At 52.2% G+C, this 19,970-nt stretch overlaps 3 long non-coding RNA genes across 7 annotated transcripts; all 3 read right to left on the bottom strand.

The window, feature by feature from the left end:
* Positions 1-1,754: 1,754 nt before the first annotated feature.
* On the bottom strand, positions 1,755-7,134 carry LOC135408853 (uncharacterized). Of its 3 annotated transcripts, XR_010427876.1 has the most exons (4): positions 6,986-7,134; positions 4,704-4,786; positions 4,181-4,252; positions 1,755-2,098 (listed from the first exon to the last, which is right to left on the bottom strand). It is a non-coding gene; the product is annotated as an uncharacterized LOC135408853 (long non-coding RNA). The 3 variants fall into 3 exon arrangements; XR_010427878.1 differs by lacking the exons at positions 4,181-4,252; positions 4,704-4,786; positions 6,986-7,134 and adding exons at positions 2,520-2,631; positions 2,928-3,226; XR_010427877.1 differs by lacking the exons at positions 4,181-4,252; positions 4,704-4,786; positions 6,986-7,134 and adding an exon at positions 2,520-2,917.
* Positions 7,135-10,330: 3,196 nt separating this feature from the next.
* Positions 10,331-19,920, bottom strand: LOC135408851 (uncharacterized). Its single transcript, XR_010427875.1, has 3 exons — positions 19,906-19,920; positions 18,998-19,484; positions 10,331-10,345 (listed from the first exon to the last, which is right to left on the bottom strand). It is a non-coding gene; the product is annotated as an uncharacterized LOC135408851 (long non-coding RNA).
* Positions 10,459-15,838, bottom strand: LOC135408850 (uncharacterized). Of its 3 annotated transcripts, XR_010427872.1 has the most exons (4): positions 15,690-15,838; positions 13,408-13,490; positions 12,885-12,956; positions 10,459-10,802 (listed from the first exon to the last, which is right to left on the bottom strand). It is a non-coding gene; the product is annotated as an uncharacterized LOC135408850 (long non-coding RNA). The 3 variants fall into 3 exon arrangements; XR_010427874.1 differs by lacking the exons at positions 12,885-12,956; positions 13,408-13,490; positions 15,690-15,838 and adding exons at positions 11,224-11,335; positions 11,632-11,930; XR_010427873.1 differs by lacking the exons at positions 12,885-12,956; positions 13,408-13,490; positions 15,690-15,838 and adding an exon at positions 11,224-11,621.
* Positions 19,921-19,970: the final 50 nt, after the last annotated feature.

Raw genomic sequence — 19,970 nt, forward strand, 5'->3', positions numbered from 1 at the left:
GCCCCCCCACCGCCGCGCCCCCCCACAGCGCCCAGGTTACCCCGGGGACGATCTCCGTCGGATCTGCCGCCGTGGGTCGCTTCCAGGGGGGGAAGGCGGCGGCGCAGCCCCGACAGCATCTCCAGGCCACGGCGGGACCGAGCGGGGCGGGGACGGGGGCGGGAGCGGGAGCGGAGCGGAGCGGAAGGGGGGCGTTGCCTGGGCTTCTCGCGGCGACCGCCGCGCTCCGCGGCGCCGAGAGGGGGCTGCCGTCGCCGGTGCCTGCCGCCGCCCACGAACCTGCCGCCCGCGCCCGGCGCCGCCGAGCGCCCCGCCTTGTCCCCACAGCGGGAAGCGGCGCGGCGAGACGGCGCTGCGGGCGCGGGGCGGGGGTCCGGGTGGCGGCGGAGGTCAGGCAACAGGATAAACGCCTCTCTAAAGCGAGGGGGCCTCTCGCCGCCATCTTTAGAGTGGCCTCGGCTAAGTTCCGGTTTTGGCGGCGCCATCTTGAGTGTGGCCTCGGGGCGGACTTCCGGGCCGGGGCCGCCATCTTTAGTGTGGTCGTTCCGGTCCTGGTGGCGCCATCTTTACTGTGGGCTTGGCGAACTTCCGGGCCGGGGCCGCCATCTTTAGTGTGGTCGTTCCGGTCCTGGCGGCGCCATCTTTACTGTGGGCTTGGCGGACTTCCGGGCCGGGGCTTTGGAGGACTTCCGGTCGCTCTCTACTTCCGGGGACCGGGTTTACCCAAATTAGCGTCCCTCCTCGCTAATTTCTGCGCTTTCACCCCAAAAAATCTTCATGTTATTCCCCCCACACACACCCCGGGAGGGACGGGAGACCGCGAGTCCCGCCCTGCCGCCGGAACCGGCCCTTAACTCGACCAGGGAGCGCTGCACCGGCACGAGAGCCACCGCGCATGCGTCGCCGGTCCCTCTCCTGGCTGCCCTCAGTTACCACGTGATCGCCGGCGTCTTTCCAACGACTGCGCACGCGCCGGCGTCGCCACCTTGGCTCCCCCCCCCACCCCGCCGCCCGACCGCCCGGCTTCGCTTTCTTACTGCGGCTCCCCCTCCACTTTTTCGGCTCCCTGGGGTTCCCTCACCCACATTTTGGGGTCCCCTTCTCACATTTGAGGGGTGATGACCCCGCAATTTACGGTTCGGGGGGGAGGGGGGGAGGAGAGGCAACGGGGTGCCCAAGAAGGGGGGTTTTTGGTTTTTTTTTCTCTTTTATTTCATTTTCATTTTATTTCCTTTTTAGTTTTTTTGCCTTTTTTTTTTTTTTAATTTTCTTTTCTATTTTATATTTCCTTTTTTATTTCGGTTATTTTTTATTCCCTTTATTTTTCATTTGCTCTCCCAGTGCTCCCCAGTAACACCCAGTGCTCCCCAACAACCCTCAGTAACACCCAGTGCTCCCCAGTAACACCCAGTGCTCCCCAACAACCCTCAGTAACACCCGGTGCTCCCCAGTGCACCCCAGTAACACCCAGTGCTCCTCAACAACCCCCAGTAACACCCAGTGCTCCCCAGTAAACACCCAGTGCTCCCCAACAACCACCAGTAACACCCAGTGCTCCCCAAAAATTGACCCCAAACCGACCCAAATCACCCCAAAAGCTGACCCAAAACTGACCCCAAAACCTGACCCAAATCATCCCAAAAGCTGACCCAAAACTGACCCCAATCACCCCAAAAGCTGACCCAAAACTGACCCAAATCACCCCAAACAATGACCCCAAACTGACCCCAAAAACTGACTCAAATCATCCCAAAAACTGACCCAAAACTCTGCATTTATTTGGCATCATTTCCTCTCAAAAACAACATCTCCGATTTAGTTGATTGCTAAAGCCATCATTTTAAAATCATCTCAGGAATCAAAAGGGACTGGAAAACACACACAAATCATTCCTGCACCCACCAAATCATTAGGAATTGGAACCCGATTCCCTCATCTCTCTCCTTGTTCTTCTTGGCTGGAAAACCTGATGATCCCCGCTGGCTATTTTTAGGCTGCTTTTCTTCCACAGCTCCTTTCCTCCCGGCTGAAACCTCCTGGCACATTCAGGGCTTAGCTGGAGGGAAGCCCCTCTGAAGTATTTCCTCTCGTGGCAATTCTGTGGGATGAAGAAGTAAAAAAAGCACATCAAGAGCTCCTTCTCCCCCCTTCCTTCGCAAACACCCTCCCAGTTTGTCCTTGGCAGCTCCATCCCCCCGGCACCCGCACCCGACGCTTCGGCTCCGCTGGCAAAGGGACAGCAAGTGCACAAGCAAGTTCAGTGCTGGGCAGGGGCTCCCTGGGGAACGGCACTTCAGTGCTTTAGTCCGTGGCCTTTCCTGCTGCCCTCCCTCCTGGAAGCAGAGGATGACCCGGCCCTTGTTTCTCCCACGCTCGCAGACCCAGGTCCTGCTCCCTTGGCCCCACTTTTCTTAGCAGACCCGGCATCATTTCCCAGGGTCCCCAGGAAACTTCTGCACTTGACCCATTGCTAAGTGCAGAGCACAGGGCAAGGGAAGGACAAATTTCTTGGCACCCACCCCCTGGAATTTTCCTTCTCCGCAGCACGCTCCCGTTCCCGCTGTCTCTGGAGGTGCCCGCACGAGTCCTCCTTCTCCCAGCACCTCAGAGAATGTCCTTTTCACCCAGGTCCTGCTTACCGTCGGCCAACAAAACACGCTGACAACATTTTTCAGGATGCCAGTGGAGAGATATTAGAGCACACTGCACAGGGAAGCTGAGCCTGCCCCATCCCTGCACGTGTTCCAGGCCAGGCTGGACGGGACTCGGAGCAACCGGGGACAGTGGAAGGTGTCCCTGCCCACGGAAGACAGGCTGGCCTTTGAAGGTCCCCTTCAAACCAAATGGCTCTGGGATTCCCCTCCAAAATCACTACCAAAGGGACACAGCAATCAAAGCAGAGGGACTGCACTCCCAGCTTTTCTTACCTGCAGGCACACACAGCACAGCAGCTTGCTAAAGGTAAGGTTTCTATCTGCACAGAAACCCAGCAATGAACACCTGCTCTAAGGGGACAGAAAGCTGCTTGTGGATCCCAGACACAGGACAGACTCCATCAGCACCTACTCGCCTCATCTAAGGAACAGTGCAGCCAACAGCAGAGCTTTCTCATATTCTGATCTGACTGTTTCGCCTTTTCTAAAGTATTTCATTATTTCTAGTAGGTCCACTGCTTTAGCTACACAGCGGGGTTTCTTCCAAACCTGTGACTGACACAGGACGAGCTGAGTGTGACCAATCCCACAGGAACTAAAGCCCTGCTCCTCTAACATGGAGCTGCTTTCACATTTCTGCTGTGAGGACAAAGAAGCGCTGTACTACTTCACGAGGCAAACTCTTCAGAAAACTTCTGCAGTAAACTTTATCTTCCTGGGGAGGTACCTGCCAGTGTGCTGCCCTGCACACACACGCTGCCCATGTCCTTCCACAAGTGTTCCAGCTGCTCTCTCTTTTGTTTATTTTGAGCTTTCTCCCGTAGACAAAGATTTACATGTGGATTCTGAGAACATTTAAAACATCAGGAGAAGAGAAACCTCACCCAAACCCAGCAGCCTGTCCCCCAGTCAGAGAGCAGAAGTCACTACGCAGGTCTTACATTTCAACTCAGGTTACACAGAACTTCTGACTAAGCATGGAAAGCAACCTCCAGTCAGGTGGGATTCTAGGACGTTTTCAGCAGCGCCGGGAAGCCAAACTCTGTGTAGCTGTGCCTGCAGAGAACTGTCCTTTGGACAGCCAGAACTCAAGGTGAGCAGAGCTACTGATTTTGGCACTGCAATTCAGTCTTTCTTACTAAGTCAAACTAGTACTCTTCACTGGTGCAGGAAGATACAGGGATAGTCTCAACAAATCCCTTTGGAAATTTATTTTTAAGAACTCTCTGTCCATCTGAATGGAAGACACAATCTTATTTCCCAATCATTTTCACACAATTAGCTCAAATACTAGCACTAAACCAGTGAGCAACATCTGTTTTACAAAATCTTTAGTTTTGTAAAGATATGCTCCACCACATCTAGGAAAAAAAAGGCAAATGGTGGACTCCTTCAGGACAGGAGTTTTCCCACAGTGAGTACGACTAGTAAATGAAATGTTAGACCCTCTCAACATAAAGGCAATTGTGTGCACAAAAGTGACCCAAGATACACTGTTCAGGTGTAAAACAGCTAAAAACACTTACCAGTGTTTTTCTCAGGCGCTCGTATTCTGGCCGATACTCTCTGAAAAGGTGAATAAAGGGAGTGCATTCAGTCTGAAAAACACATGATTTGTATTGCATAAGGATCATCCTGGAGGCTTCTTTTTACTCACAAAAAAAAGTTTTCTCTAGGCTTTCATGTTTGAGAGACATTTCAGAAAGACAGTACTTTTTTCCCCAGATTTGGATTCTGAAACCAATGGATGCAAAATCAATGAACATACTTCATTAAAACAGCAACAATTCAAAACTTGGTATGGAACTACAAGAAAAAAATTACTTCACCGACTTGCTGGCACAGATAGCTTTTACTTTTTCACGGAACAGCACAAAAATTCATCTCTGAATAGTTCCTTTTTACTGCTGCTTTTTATGCTGATACTGGACACCCTAAGCTACCTTGGCTATGGCAACTGTGCACTCCTTCAAATCAAAGGAGCAGACTCATGAATCAGGACCTTCAGGAAGTGGTCACTGGGTCGCGGACCAGAAGTTATCCCCTTACCTCTCCTATTCATCTACAGCTTTAGAAAGCTGGGTAAAAATCTCCCCCAGTCCTGTGCCAAACACTGCAGAAACACCAACCACCTGGAAAAGAGAACACACCAGAACTAGAGAGTAACTGAGCCAGATTTTTAATACAGAAAAAAAACCAAAATAAAAACAAACAAACAAACAATCCCCCACAACGACAACAAAAAAAATCAACACCACCGAAAAACCCAACAACAACGAACTACTAATCTAAACCTAACAACACCCATTTAATCAGCACAGTGGCCTAAGAGTGGGCAGTAACACTTCTGCTTCTGTCCAGCCCGCTTTCAAACTCTTCCTCCACTTGCTGTTCATGTTTGTTACTTCTGCTTTTTGGTTGTCGGTGATTTTGTGTTTGGTGAGTTGTTGGGGCATTTTGGGGGGCGTTTCTTTGGGGAAGGAGGTTTGTTTGGTATTTTGTAACACTGTAGGGCAATTCAAAAGAAAGGTCAAGTCTTTCTGCTGTTTACTTGTTTATTGTTAATAACCCAAGTTCTCATTCTGCATCTAGGGTTATACGTGGTTAGCAAGTATCAGTGTACTAGAATTAAAGTGCAAAAGAGACAACAAGAACTGACCTTTTGGCTCTGAAATAGTCTAATAGTCTAACTTTTTATTTAGCCAAAGCACATTTAAAAGGTCCCCAGAACAGCAAGAGAGGGAGAATTTAATCAGTTGCTATGACAATACATTCAAAATGCACATCTACTTTCTAATTTCAACTTGTCTCTCATTACACTTCTGGCCATTTGTTCTGCTTGTATTAAATCAATTCTCTAAAAATACCTTGAATTAAGACTATTACCAGCCAGAATCCTACACCCTCTAACGAAAATTCTCCCTCTTTTTCATAGGCAAGACAGTCTCAACTACTGACTTCCAAATGGAAGACCTTTCCCAACACAGCCTTGCATTTGATCATTAATACAGTAAATATGCAGACAGCTCTCCAAAGGATTTTAAGCATTAAGGCCAGGCGCTGTGCCAATATATATAAATATTTATACTTTCCCTGCACTTCAGTACAAGCTGCCTTTTACTCCGTAATCCTCCTCATATGACCTGCTCTCCATCCAGTGCTCCAACAGTCCTGACAGGCAGATAAACATGACCTGATCAGCAAATAAGGAACAGGAAGTATGTTAGTTCTGTATATGGGACCACTACAATCCCTTTTGAAATTCTGTATATTGTTCCACATAGGACACTCACAATAGTTTTGGTTTGGCTCTGTTATCATTATCTACATGAATGGAATCATTTCGTTCCTGTAATATCCACACAGCCGAGAAGGCTTGCTTTTTCTTTAGTAAAAGCTGATGACAAACACAATCAGCTAAAACCTTTAGCACAGACTATGGGATCATTAACAGCCTCCAGTGTATACTGTTGTCAGAGAAACAATTAATTTGTCCTCTCAAAACCTGGTTGAGTGGAATAACAATCTTCTTCTTGCACAAGCAAATATAAAGGGTTTTTTTGTTCATTTATTTGCTTTGGAGATTCTTTCCCTTCTTCCTATGCAGTACATTGCCCAACTGTACTTGACACTTTCAGAACAAGGAAAATTACCTCAGGTGGGAAATGCTGCAGCAAAGAACACTGCCTCTTACCAGCCTATCTGAGCTTTCATCTTGTGATTAATCACAGTTCAATATTAAATTATTCAGGCTGCCATTCAGTGTGACAAGCTGCAGTGTAACAAGCTGCAGCGTGACCTCAACACAGGTCATCAACAGATTACAGTTCCAAAGGGCAGTGCAAAGCCCCTTTACAGAAGGACAGAATGGTGGGGGTTGGACAATACCTCTGGAGATCATCTAGTCCAGTCTCTCCTGCTCAAAAAGCGGGATTAGGCAGAAGAGGTTGCTCACAACTTTGCCTGAGCAAAAGTGTTTTAAGCATCTCCAGGGATGGAGACTCCACAATTTCTCTGGACCAGTCCAGAGGAGAACTTCTTAAGTTATTGTTTTCAGTGGGAAGGTAGGGACAGAAACAAGCGATCCCAAAACTTCAAACTCATCCCCACAGCGGTCCAGAGCAGCTCGAGACCAGGCTCCTGCCTTCCCAGGGCCAGGCTCTTCTCTCTGCCAGGCACCCACCAGCCGGGCACTGCCCTGCCCGGCGGCCCCGAGCGCTTCAGGCGCCGGCCCGGCCAACGCCTCGCTCTGCGCGGGCGCCGCTTCCAAAATCACTACCCAAGAGACACAGCAATCAAAGCAGAGGGACTGCACTCCCAGCTTTTCTTACCTGCAGGCACACACAGCACAGCACGTTGGACATAAAAGCCACAGGGTTAGTCCTGCCAGAGGCGTCCGGCACACCCACGGCGACCGAAGGAAAACAGGGAGCCTGGGAACACGGAGTAAAAGACACCTTAATTAGGACTACACTGAGCACTAGCCAGGTCATTCCCACAGACAGCTTCACCGTCCAGTCACACAAAAAGCACTGACCTACCAGGGCCCCAGTTAGGATGGCTCCTGACGCTGACACCTCCCTTTGCCCCGGGGGATCAAGAAGAACATCCCTGGGAAGAAGTCACCCCCAACAACAAAAAGGCAAAATTAGTGAAGCACGGGGTCCTCTTCTGACTAGATTGCCACCAGCATTCAATAGCAAATGCCACGACTATTCTGTTACAGACGAGAAAACCCTGTTCTCCCAAACAAACAGCGAGGAGATTTATGGGCACGCCTGGAAATTTCCTGGGAGGAACTTTTTGTAACTAAGGAGCAGGTGCTGTCTTGAGTTGAAGGCGTCAATTTGACAGACACTTAGCACAGCAAACTCTTCAGCAGAGCAATTAATTGCTGCCTATTTGAACAGCAGGGGAGAGAAAATGACAGTCGAAGGGAAGACAAGAAAAGCAGAACTGCAATCAGCAGCCTTTTCTTCCATCTCTCCCGAGAAGGTCTAGTTTGTCTGTTCTAATAATTCTATGCCCTTTTCTACAGGAAACTTAGACCAAGGCTGAAAAAACAACTAGAAAACACGGAGAGAAGCTTTTTAGAATTTCACGTGATTTTCCCAAACCGATCCCAGAAAAGCAGAACTCGGTAGAATGTACTCACCTCGAGGCCTTTGGTCTTTTTTTCCATAAGCTTCGTCACCTGATTGAAAAAGCAGAGTAGACTCGGTATTTAGGCTCACAACAGGAAAACTTCCCCTTCGTTTCCTCAAAGAAACTACATTAATCTGCACAGCTGCAGGCGCGTCTCCAGCTGTTAAAGCCTTTCAGCTTTTCAGAGGGTGAGAATGCCCTGCTAGGGAAGGCTGAAAAATGCTCGGAGCCTGCACAGGTCAAAGAGCCCCTCGATTTTGTCTGTGTTCCAGTCCCTGGCTAAAGAAAGGGCAGAACAAGCGCAGCTGTTGCTTGCCTTTTCCCTCAGAGGTTTTGCCAGGCGCCGGGCCAGCCCGGGCACTGCGGGGGAAGGCCGGCAGCGCCCAAACCCCGCCGCTTTCCCGGGGGCGTCGCTTGCGAGAGCGCCCCCGAGCGCCGGGCCGGGCCTCACAGTCGCCGCCTGGCGGACACGGCCGGGAGCGGCACTGCAGCCGCGCGCGGCGCCGCAGCCGCGCGCCCCCCCCCACCCCTTGGCGAGACCCGCGGCGCCTTTCGCGAGTACGGGCCTTTGTTCCCTAAAACCTGCCCTTGCCTAGGAAAAGCTGAGCAATTCACAGAGTTGCTGTTTCCAGCCCAGCTTCCCAAAGGATTTCTCTCTCCCGGCAGCACAGACAGGGGCCCCGAGGCAGCGCAGACCCTCCCCGCGGGGGAGGGGGGGGCGCAATGCCAGGGCACATCCGAACCCGGCCCTGCGGCGGCACGCAGGTGCAAGTTTCTCCGCAGAGGCGAGAAACTTGCCTGTCGCTTCCCCTGCCTGCGGTCGCCGATGGCCGCGGGAGAGGCAGAAGAGCGGCCGCGCCCCCCCGCCGCGCCCCCCCACCGCCGCGCCCCCCCACCGCCGCGCCCCCCCACCGCCGCGCCCCCCCACAGCGCCCAGGTTACCCCGGGGACGATCTCCGTCGGATCTGCCGCCGTGGGTCGCTTCCAGGGGGGGAAGGCGGCGGCGCAGCCCCGACAGCATCTCCAGGCCACGGCGGGACCGAGCGGGGCGGGGACGGGGGCGGGAGCGGGAGCGGAGCGGAGCGGAAGGGGGGCGTTGCCTGGGCTTCTCGCGGCGACCGCCGCGCTCCGCGGCGCCGAGAGGGGGCTGCCGTCGCCGGTGCCTGCCGCCGCCCACGAACCTGCCGCCCGCGCCCGGCGCCGCCGAGCGCCCCGCCTTGTCCCCACAGCGGGAAGCGGCGCGGCGAGACGGCGCTGCGGGCGCGGGGCGGGGGTCCGGGTGGCGGCGGAGGTCAGGCAACAGGATAAACGCCTCTCTAAAGCGAGGGGGCCTCTCGCCGCCATCTTTAGAGTGGCCTCGGCTAAGTTCCGGTTTTGGCGGCGCCATCTTGAGTGTGGCCTCGGGGCGGACTTCCGGGCCGGGGCCGCCATCTTTAGTGTGGTCGTTCCGGTCCTGGTGGCGCCATCTTTACTGTGGGCTTGGCGAACTTCCGGGCCGGGGCCGCCATCTTTAGTGTGGTCGTTCCGGTCCTGGCGGCGCCATCTTTACTGTGGGCTTGGCGGACTTCCGGGCCGGGGCTTTGGAGGACTTCCGGTCGCTCTCTACTTCCGGGGACCGGGTTTACCCAAATTAGCGTCCCTCCTCGCTAATTTCTGCGCTTTCACCCCAAAAAATCTTCATGTTATTCCCCCCACACACACCCCGGGAGGGACGGGAGACCGCGAGTCCCGCCCTGCCGCCGGAACCGGCCCTTAACTCGACCAGGGAGCGCTGCACCGGCACGAGAGCCACCGCGCATGCGTCGCCGGTCCCTCTCCTGGCTGCCCTCAGTTACCACGTGATCGCCGGCGTCTTTCCAACGACTGCGCACGCGCCGGCGTCGCCACCTTGGCTCCCCCCCCCACCCCGCCGCCCGACCGCCCGGCTTCGCTTTCTTACTGCGGCTCCCCCTCCACTTTTTCGGCTCCCTGGGGTTCCCTCACCCACATTTTGGGGTCCCCTTCTCACATTTGAGGGGTGATGACCCCGCAATTTACGGTTCGGGGGGGAGGGGGGGAGGAGAGGCAACGGGGTGCCCAAGAAGGGGGGTTTTTGGTTTTTTTTTCTCTTTTATTTCATTTTCATTTTATTTCCTTTTTATTTTTTTTGCCTTTTTTTTTTTTTTAATTTTCTTTTCTATTTTATATTTCCTTTTTTATTTCGGTTATTTTTTATTCCCTTTATTTTTCATTTGCTCTCCCAGTGCTCCCCAGTAACACCCAGTGCTCCCCAACAACCCTCAGTAACACCCAGTGCTCCCCAGTAACACCCAGTGCTCCCCAACAACCCTCAGTAACACCCGGTGCTCCCCAGTGCACCCCAGTAACACCCAGTGCTCCTCAACAACCCCCAGTAACACCCAGTGCTCCCCAGTAAACACCCAGTGCTCCCCAACAACCACCAGTAACACCCAGTGCTCCCCAAAAATTGACCCCAAACCGACCCAAATCACCCCAAAAGCTGACCCAAAACTGACCCCAAAACCTGACCCAAATCATCCCAAAAGCTGACCCAAAACTGACCCCAATCACCCCCCCAAAAGCTGACCCAAAACTGACCCAAATCACCCCAAACAATGACCCCAAACTGACCCCAAAAACTGACTCAAATCATCCCAAAAACTGACCCAAAACTCTGCATTTATTTGGCATCATTTCCTCTCAAAAACAACATCTCCGATTTAGTTGATTGCTAAAGCCATCATTTTAAAATCATCTCAGGAATCAAAAGGGACTGGAAAACACACACAAATCATTCCTGCACCCACCAAATCATTAGGAATTGGAACCCGATTCCCTCATCTCTCTCCTTGTTCTTCTTGGCTGGAAAACCTGATGATCCCCGCTGGCTATTTTTAGGCTGCTTTTCTTCCACAGCTCCTTTCCTCCCGGCTGAAACCTCCTGGCACATTCAGGGCTTAGCTGGAGGGAAGCCCCTCTGAAGTATTTCCTCTCGTGGCAATTCTGTGGGATGAAGAAGTAAAAAAAGCACATCAAGAGCTCCTTCTCCCCCCTTCCTTCGCAAACACCCTCCCAGTTTGTCCTTGGCAGCTCCATCCCCCCGGCACCCGCACCCGACGCTTCGGCTCCGCTGGCAAAGGGACAGCAAGTGCACAAGCAAGTTCAGTGCTGGGCAGGGGCTCCCTGGGGAACGGCACTTCAGTGCTTTAGTCCGTGGCCTTTCCTGCTGCCCTCCCTCCTGGAAGCAGAGGATGACCCGGCCCTTGTTTCTCCCACGCTCGCAGACCCAGGTCCTGCTCCCTTGGCCCCACTTTTCTTAGCAGACCCGGCATCATTTCCCAGGGTCCCCAGGAAACTTCTGCACTTGACCCATTGCTAAGTGCAGAGCACAGGGCAAGGGAAGGACAAATTTCTTGGCACCCACCCCCTGGAATTTTCCTTCTCCGCAGCACGCTCCCGTTCCCGCTGTCTCTGGAGGTGCCCGCACGAGTCCTCCTTCTCCCAGCACCTCAGAGAATGTCCTTTTCACCCAGGTCCTGCTTACCGTCGGCCAACAAAACACGCTGACAACATTTTTCAGGATGCCAGTGGAGAGATATTAGAGCACACTGCACAGGGAAGCTGAGCCTGCCCCATCCCTGCACGTGTTCCAGGCCAGGCTGGACGGGACTCGGAGCAACCGGGGACAGTGGAAGGTGTCCCTGCCCACGGAAGACAGGCTGGCCTTTGAAGGTCCCCTTCAAACCAAATGGCTCTGGGATTCCCCTCCAAAATCACTACCAAAGGGACACAGCAATCAAAGCAGAGGGACTGCACTCCCAGCTTTTCTTACCTGCAGGCACACACAGCACAGCAGCTTGCTAAAGGTAAGGTTTCTATCTGCACAGAAACCCAGCAATGAACACCTGCTCTAAGGGGACAGAAAGCTGCTTGTGGATCCCAGACACAGGACAGACTCCATCAGCACCTACTCGCCTCATCTAAGGAACAGTGCAGCCAACAGCAGAGCTTTCTCATATTCTGATCTGACTGTTTCGCCTTTTCTAAAGTATTTCATTATTTCTAGTAGGTCCACTGCTTTAGCTACACAGCGGGGTTTCTTCCAAACCTGTGACTGACACAGGACGAGCTGAGTGTGACCAATCCCACAGGAACTAAAGCCCTGCTCCTCTAACATGGAGCTGCTTTCACATTTCTGCTGTGAGGACAAAGAAGCGCTGTACTACTTCACGAGGCAAACTCTTCAGAAAACTTCTGCAGTAAACTTTATCTTCCTGGGGAGGTACCTGCCAGTGTGCTGCCCTGCACACACACGCTGCCCATGTCCTTCCACAAGTGTTCCAGCTGCTCTCTCTTTTGTTTATTTTGAGCTTTCTCCCGTAGACAAAGATTTACATGTGGATTCTGAGAACATTTAAAACATCAGGAGAAGAGAAACCTCACCCAAACCCAGCAGCCTGTCCCCCAGTCAGAGAGCAGAAGTCACTACGCAGGTCTTACATTTCAACTCAGGTTACACAGAACTTCTGACTAAGCATGGAAAGCAACCTCCAGTCAGGTGGGATTCTAGGACGTTTTCAGCAGCGCCGGGAAGCCAAACTCTGTGTAGCTGTGCCTGCAGAGAACTGTCCTTTGGACAGCCAGAACTCAAGGTGAGCAGAGCTACTGATTTTGGCACTGCAATTCAGTCTTTCTTACTAAGTCAAACTAGTACTCTTCACTGGTGCAGGAAGATACAGGGATAGTCTCAACAAATCCCTTTGGAAATTTATTTTTAAGAACTCTCTGTCCATCTGAATGGAAGACACAATCTTATTTCCCAATCATTTTCACACAATTAGCTCAAATACTAGCACTAAACCAGTGAGCAACATCTGTTTTACAAAATCTTTAGTTTTGTAAAGATATGCTCCACCACATCTAGGAAAAAAAAGGCAAATGGTGGACTCCTTCAGGACAGGAGTTTTCCCACAGTGAGTACGACTAGTAAATGAAATGTTAGACCCTCTCAACATAAAGGCAATTGTGTGCACAAAAGTGACCCAAGATACACTGTTCAGGTGTAAAACAGCTAAAAACACTTACCAGTGTTTTTCTCAGGCGCTCGTATTCTGGCCGATACTCTCTGAAAAGGTGAATAAAGGGAGTGCATTCAGTCTGAAAAACACATGATTTGTATTGCATAAGGATCATCCTGGAGGCTTCTTTTTACTCACAAAAAAAAGTTTTCTCTAGGCTTTCATGTTTGAGAGACATTTCAGAAAGACAGTACTTTTTTCCCCAGATTTGGATTCTGAAACCAATGGATGCAAAATCAATGAACATACTTCATTAAAACAGCAACAATTCAAAACTTGGTATGGAACTACAAGAAAAAAATTACTTCACCGACTTGCTGGCACAGATAGCTTTTACTTTTTCACGGAACAGCACAAAAATTCATCTCTGAATAGTTCCTTTTTACTGCTGCTTTTTATGCTGATACTGGACACCCTAAGCTACCTTGGCTATGGCAACTGTGCACTCCTTCAAATCAAAGGAGCAGACTCATGAATCAGGACCTTCAGGAAGTGGTCACTGGGTCGCGGACCAGAAGTTATCCCCTTACCTCTCCTATTCATCTACAGCTTTAGAAAGCTGGGTAAAAATCTCCCCCAGTCCTGTGCCAAACACTGCAGAAACACCAACCACCTGGAAAAGAGAACACACCAGAACTAGAGAGTAACTGAGCCAGATTTTTAATACAGAAAAAAAACCAAAATAAAAACAAACAAACAAACAATCCCCCACAACGACAACAAAAAAAATCAACACCACCGAAAAACCCAACAACAACGAACTACTAATCTAAACCTAACAACACCCATTTAATCAGCACAGTGGCCTAAGAGTGGGCAGTAACACTTCTGCTTCTGTCCAGCCCGCTTTCAAACTCTTCCTCCACTTGCTGTTCATGTTTGTTACTTCTGCTTTTTGGTTGTCGGTGATTTTGTGTTTGGTGAGTTGTTGGGGCATTTTGGGGGGCGTTTCTTTGGGGAAGGAGGTTTGTTTGGTATTTTGTAACACTGTAGGGCAATTCAAAAGAAAGGTCAAGTCTTTCTGCTGTTTACTTGTTTATTGTTAATAACCCAACTTCTCATTCTGCATCTAGGGTTATACGTGGTTAGCAAGTATCAGTGTACTAGAATTAAAGTGCAAAAGAGACAACAAGAACTGACCTTTTGGCTCTGAAATAGTCTAATAGTCTAACTTTTTATTTAGCCAAAGCACATTTAAAAGGTCCCCAGAACAGCAAGAGAGGGAGAATTTAATCAGTTGCTATGACAATACATTCAAAATGCACATCTACTTTCTAATTTCAACTTGTCTCTCATTACACTTCTGGCCATTTGTTCTGCTTGTATTAAATCAATTCTCTAAAAATACCTTGAATTAAGACTATTACCAGCCAGAATCCTACACCCTCTAACGAAAATTCTCCCTCTTTTTCATAGGCAAGACAGTCTCAACTACTGACTTCCAAATGGAAGACCTTTCCCAACACAGCCTTGCATTTGATCATTAATACAGTAAATATGCAGACAGCTCTCCAAAGGATTTTAAGCATTAAGGCCAGGCGCTGTGCCAATATATATAAATATTTATACTTTCCCTGCACTTCAGTACAAGCTGCCTTTTACTCCGTAATCCTCCTCATATGACCTGCTCTCCATCCAGTGCTCCAACAGTCCTGACAGGCAGATAAACATGACCTGATCAGCAAATAAGGAACAGGAAGTATGTTAGTTCTGTATATGGGACCACTACAATCCCTTTTGAAATTCTGTATATTGTTCCACATAGGACACTCACAATAGTTTTGGTTTGGCTCTGTTATCATTATCTACATGAATGGAATCATTTCGTTCCTGTAATATCCACACAGCCGAGAAGGCTTGCTTTTTCTTTAGTAAAAGCTGATGACAAACACAATCAGCTAAAACCTTTAGCACAGACTATGGGATCATTAACAGCCTCCAGTGTATACTGTTGTCAGAGAAACAATTAATTTGTCCTCTCAAAACCTGGTTGAGTGGAATAACAATCTTCTTCTTGCACAAGCAAATATAAAGGGTTTTTTTGTTCATTTATTTGCTTTGGAGATTCTTTCCCTTCTTCCTATGCAGTACATTGCCCAACTGTACTTGACACTTTCAGAACAAGGAAAATTACCTCAGGTGGGAAATGCTGCAGCAAAGAACACTGCCTCTTACCAGCCTATCTGAGCTTTCATCTTGTGATTAATCACAGTTCAATATTAAATTATTCAGGCTGCCATTCAGTGTGACAAGCTGCAGTGTAACAAGCTGCAGCGTGACCTCAACACAGGTCATCAACAGATTACAGTTCCAAAGGGCAGTGCAAAGCCCCTTTACAGAAGGACAGAATGGTGGGGGTTGGACAATACCTCTGGAGATCATCTAGTCCAGTCTCTCCTGCTCAAAAAGCGGGATTAGGCAGAAGAGGTTGCTCACAACTTTGCCTGAGCAAAAGTGTTTTAAGCATCTCCAGGGATGGAGACTCCACAATTTCTCTGGACCAGTCCAGAGGAGAACTTCTTAAGTTATTGTTTTCAGTGGGAAGGTAGGGACAGAAACAAGCGATCCCAAAACTTCAAACTCATCCCCACAGCGGTCCAGAGCAGCTCGAGACCAGGCTCCTGCCTTCCCAGGGCCAGGCTCTTCTCTCTGCCAGGCACCCACCAGCCGGGCACTGCCCTGCCCGGCGGCCCCGAGCGCTTCAGGCGCCGGCCCGGCCAACGCCTCGCTCTGCGCGGGCGCCGCTTCCAAAATCACTACCCAAGAGACACAGCAATCAAAGCAGAGGGACTGCACTCCCAGCTTTTCTTACCTGCAGGCACACACAGCACAGCACGTTGGACATAAAAGCCACAGGGTTAGTCCTGCCAGAGGCGTCCGGCACACCCACGGCGACCGAAGGAAAACAGGGAGCCTGGGAACACGGAGTAAAAGACACCTTAATTAGGACTACACTGAGCACTAGCCAGGTCATTCCCACAGACAGCTTCACCGTCCAGTCACACAAAAAGCACTGACCTACCAGGGCCCCAGTTAGGATGGCTCCTGACGCTGACACCTCCCTTTGCCCCGGGGGATCAAGAAGAACATCCCTGGGAAGAAGTCACCCCCAACAACAAAAAGGCAAAATTAGTGAAGCACGGGGTCCTCTTCTGACTAGATTGCCACCAGCATTCAATAGCAAATGCCACGACTATTCTGTTACAGACGAGAAAACCCTGTTCTCCCAAACAAACAGCGAGGAGATTTATGGGCACGCCTGGAAATTTCCTGGGAGGAACTTTTTGTAACTAAGGAGCAGGTGCTGTCTTGAGTTGAAGGCGTCAATTTGACAGACACTTAGCACAGCAAACTCTTCAGCAGAGCAATTAATTGCTGCCTATTTGAACAGCAGGGGAGAGAAAATGACAGTCGAAGGGAAGACAAGAAAAGCAGAACTGCAATCAGCAGCCTTTTCTTCCATCTCTCCCGAGAAGGTCTAGTTTGTCTGTTCTAATAATTCTATGCCCTTTTCTACAGGAAACTTAGACCAAGGCTGAAAAAACAACTAGAAAACACGGAGAGAAGCTTTTTAGAATTTCACGTGATTTTCCCAAACCGATCCCAGAAAAGCAGAACTCGGTAGAATGTACTCACCTCGAGGCCTTTGGTCTTTTTTTCCATAAGCTTCGTCACCTGATTGAAAAAGCAGAGTAGACTCGGTATTTAGGCTCACAACAGGAAAACTTCCCCTTCGTTTCCTCAAAGAAACTACATTAATCTGCACAGCTGCAGGCGCGTCTCCAGCTGTTAAAGCCTTTCAGCTTTTCAGAGGGTGAGAATGCCCTGCTAGGGAAGGCTGAAAAATGCTCGGAGCCTGCACAGGTCAAAGAGCCCCTCGATTTTGTCTGTGTTCCAGTCCCTGGCTAAAGAAAGGGCAGAACAAGCGCAGCTGTTGCTTGCCTTTTCCCTCAGAGGTTTTGCCAGGCGCCGGGCCAGCCCGGGCACTGCGGGGGAAGGCCGGCAGCGCCCAAACCCCGCCGCTTTCCCGGGGGCGTCGCTTGCGAGAGCGCCCCCGAGCGCCGGGCCCCGCCTCACAGTCGCCGCCTGGCGGACACGGCCGGGAGCGGCACTGCAGCCGCGCGCGGCGCCGCAGCCGCGCGCCCCCCCCCACCCCTTGGCGAGACCCGCGGCGCCTTTCGCGAGTACGGGCCTTTGTTCCCTAAAACCTGCCCTTGCCTAGGAAAAGCTGAGCAATTCACAGAGTTGCTGTTTCCAGCCCAGCTTCCCAAAGGATTTCTCTCTCCCGGCAGCACAGACAGGGGCCCCGAGGCAGCGCAGACCCTCCCCGCGGGGGAGGGGGGGGCGCAATGCCAGGGCACATCCGAACCCGGCCCTGCGGCGGCACGCAGGTGCAAGTTTCTCCGCAGAGGCGAGAAACTTGCCTGTCGCTTCCCCTGCCTGCGGTCGCCGATGGCCGCGGGAGAGGCAGAAGAGCGGCCGCGCCCCCCCGCCGCGCCCCCCCACCGCCGCGCCCCCCCACCGCCGCGCCCCCCCACAGCGCCCAGGTTACCCCGGGGACGATCTCCGTCGGATCTGCCGCCGTGGGTCGCTTCCAGGGGGGGAAGGCGGCGGCGCAGCCCCGACAGCATCTCCAGGCCACGGCGGGACCGAGCGGGGCGGGGACGGGGGCGGGAGCGGGAGCGGAGCGGAGCGGAAGGGGGGCGTTGCCTGGGCTTCTCGCGGCGACCGCCGCGCTCCGCGGCGCCGAGAGGGGGCTGCCGTCGCCGGTGCCTGCCGCCGCCCACGAACCTGCCGCCCGCGCCCGGCGCCGCCGAGCGCCCCGCCTTGTCCCCACAGCGGGAAGCGGCGCGGCGAGACGGCGCTGCGGGCGCGGGGCGGGGGTCCGGGTGGCGGCGGAGGTCAGGCAACAGGATAAACGCCTCTCTAAAGCGAGGGGGCCTCTCGCCGCCATCTTTAGAGTGGCCTCGGCTAAGTTCCGGTTTTGGCGGCGCCATCTTGAGTGTGGCCTCGGGGCGGACTTCCGGGCCGGGGCCGCCATCTTTAGTGTGGTCGTTCCGGTCCTGGTGGCGCCATCTTTACTGTGGGCTTGGCGAACTTCCGGGCCGGGGCCGCCATCTTTAGTGTGGTCGTTCCGGTCCTGGCGGCGCCATCTTTACTGTGGGCTTGGCGGACTTCCGGGCCGGGGCTTTGGAGGACTTCCGGTCGCTCTCTACTTCCGGGGACCGGGTTTACCCAAATTAGCGTCCCTCCTCGCTAATTTCTGCGCTTTCACCCCAAAAAATCTTCATGTTATTCCCCCCACACACACCCCGGGAGGGACGGGAGACCGCGAGTCCCGCCCTGCCGCCGGAACCGGCCCTTAACTCGACCAGGGAGCGCTGCACCGGCACGAGAGCCACCGCGCATGCGTCGCCGGTCCCTCTCCTGGCTGCCCTCAGTTACCACGTGATCGCCGGCGTCTTTCCAACGACTGCGCACGCGCCGGCGTCGCCACCTTGGCTCCCCCCCCCACCCCGCCGCCCGACCGCCCGGCTTCGCTTTCTTACTGCGGCTCCCCCTCCACTTTTTCGGCTCCCTGGGGTTCCCTCACCCACATTTTGGGGTCCCCTTCTCACATTTGAGGGGTGATGACCCCGCAATTTACGGTTCGGGGGGGAGGGGGGGAGGAGAGGCAACGGGGTGCCCAAGAAGGGGGGTTTTTGGTTTTTTTTTCTCTTTTATTTCATTTTCATTTTATTTCCTTTTTAGTTTTTTTGCCTTTTTTTTTTTTTAATTTTCTTTTCTATTTTATATTTCCTTTTTATTTCGGTTATTTTTTATTCCCTTTATTTTTCATTTGCTCTCCCAGTGCTCCCCAGTAACACCCAGTGCTCCCCAACAACCCTCAGTAACAACCCAGTGCTCCCAGTAACACCCAGTGCTCCCCAACAACCCTCAGTAACACCCGGTGCTCCCCAGTGCACCCCAGTAACACCCAGTGCTCCTCAACAACCCCCAGTAACACCCAGTGCTCCCCAGTAAACACCCAGTGCTCCCCAACAACCACCAGTAACACCCAGTGCTCCCCAAAAATTGACCCCAAACCGACCCAAATCACCCCAAAAGCTGACCCAAAACTGACCCCAAAACCTGACCCAAATCATCCCAAAAGCTGACCCAAAACTGACCCCAATCACCCCAAAAGCTGACCCAAAACTGACCCAAATCACCCCAAACAATGACCCAAACTGACCCCAAAAACTGACTCAAATCATCCCAAAAACTGACCCAAAACTCTGCATTTATTTGGCATCATTTCCTCTCAAAAACAACATCTCCGATTTAGTTGATTGCTAAAGCCATCATTTTAAAATCATCTCAGGAATCAAAAGGGACTGGAAAACACACACAAATCATTCCTGCACCCACCAAATCATTAGGAATTGGAACCCGATTCCCTCATCTCTCTCCTTGTTCTTCTTGGCTGGAAAACCTGATGATCCCCGCTGGCTATTTTTAGGCTGCTTTTCTTCCACAGCTCCTTTCCTCCCGGCTGAAACCTCCTGGCACATTCAGGGCTTAGCTGGAGGGAAGCCCCTCTGAAGTATTTCCTCTCGTGGCAATTCTGTGGGATGAAGAAGTAAAAAAAGCACATCAAGAGCTCCTTCTCCCCCCTTCCTTCGCAAACACCCTCCCAGTTTGTCCTTGGCAGCTCCATCCCCCCGGCACCCGCACCCGACGCTTCGGCTCCGCTGGCAAAGGGACAGCAAGTGCACAAGCAAGTTCAGTGCTGGGCAGGGGCTCCCTGGGGAACGGCACTTCAGTGCTTTAGTCCGTGGCCTTTCCTGCTGCCCTCCCTCCTGGAAGCAGAGGATGACCCGGCCCTTGTTTCTCCCACGCTCGCAGACCCAGGTCCTGCTCCCTTGGCCCCACTTTTCTTAGCAGACCCGGCATCATTTCCCAGGGTCCCCAGGAAACTTCTGCACTTGACCCATTGCTAAGTGCAGAGCACAGGGCAAGGGAAGGACAAATTTCTTGGCACCCACCCCCTGGAATTTTCCTTCTCCGCAGCACGCTCCCGTTCCCGCTGTCTCTGGAGGTGCCCGACGAG

This window comes from Pseudopipra pipra, unplaced genomic scaffold, assembly GCF_036250125.1.
Source record: "Pseudopipra pipra isolate bDixPip1 unplaced genomic scaffold, bDixPip1.hap1 HAP1_SCAFFOLD_69, whole genome shotgun sequence".
Taxonomy (NCBI): Eukaryota; Metazoa; Chordata; class Aves; order Passeriformes; family Pipridae; genus Pseudopipra; species Pseudopipra pipra.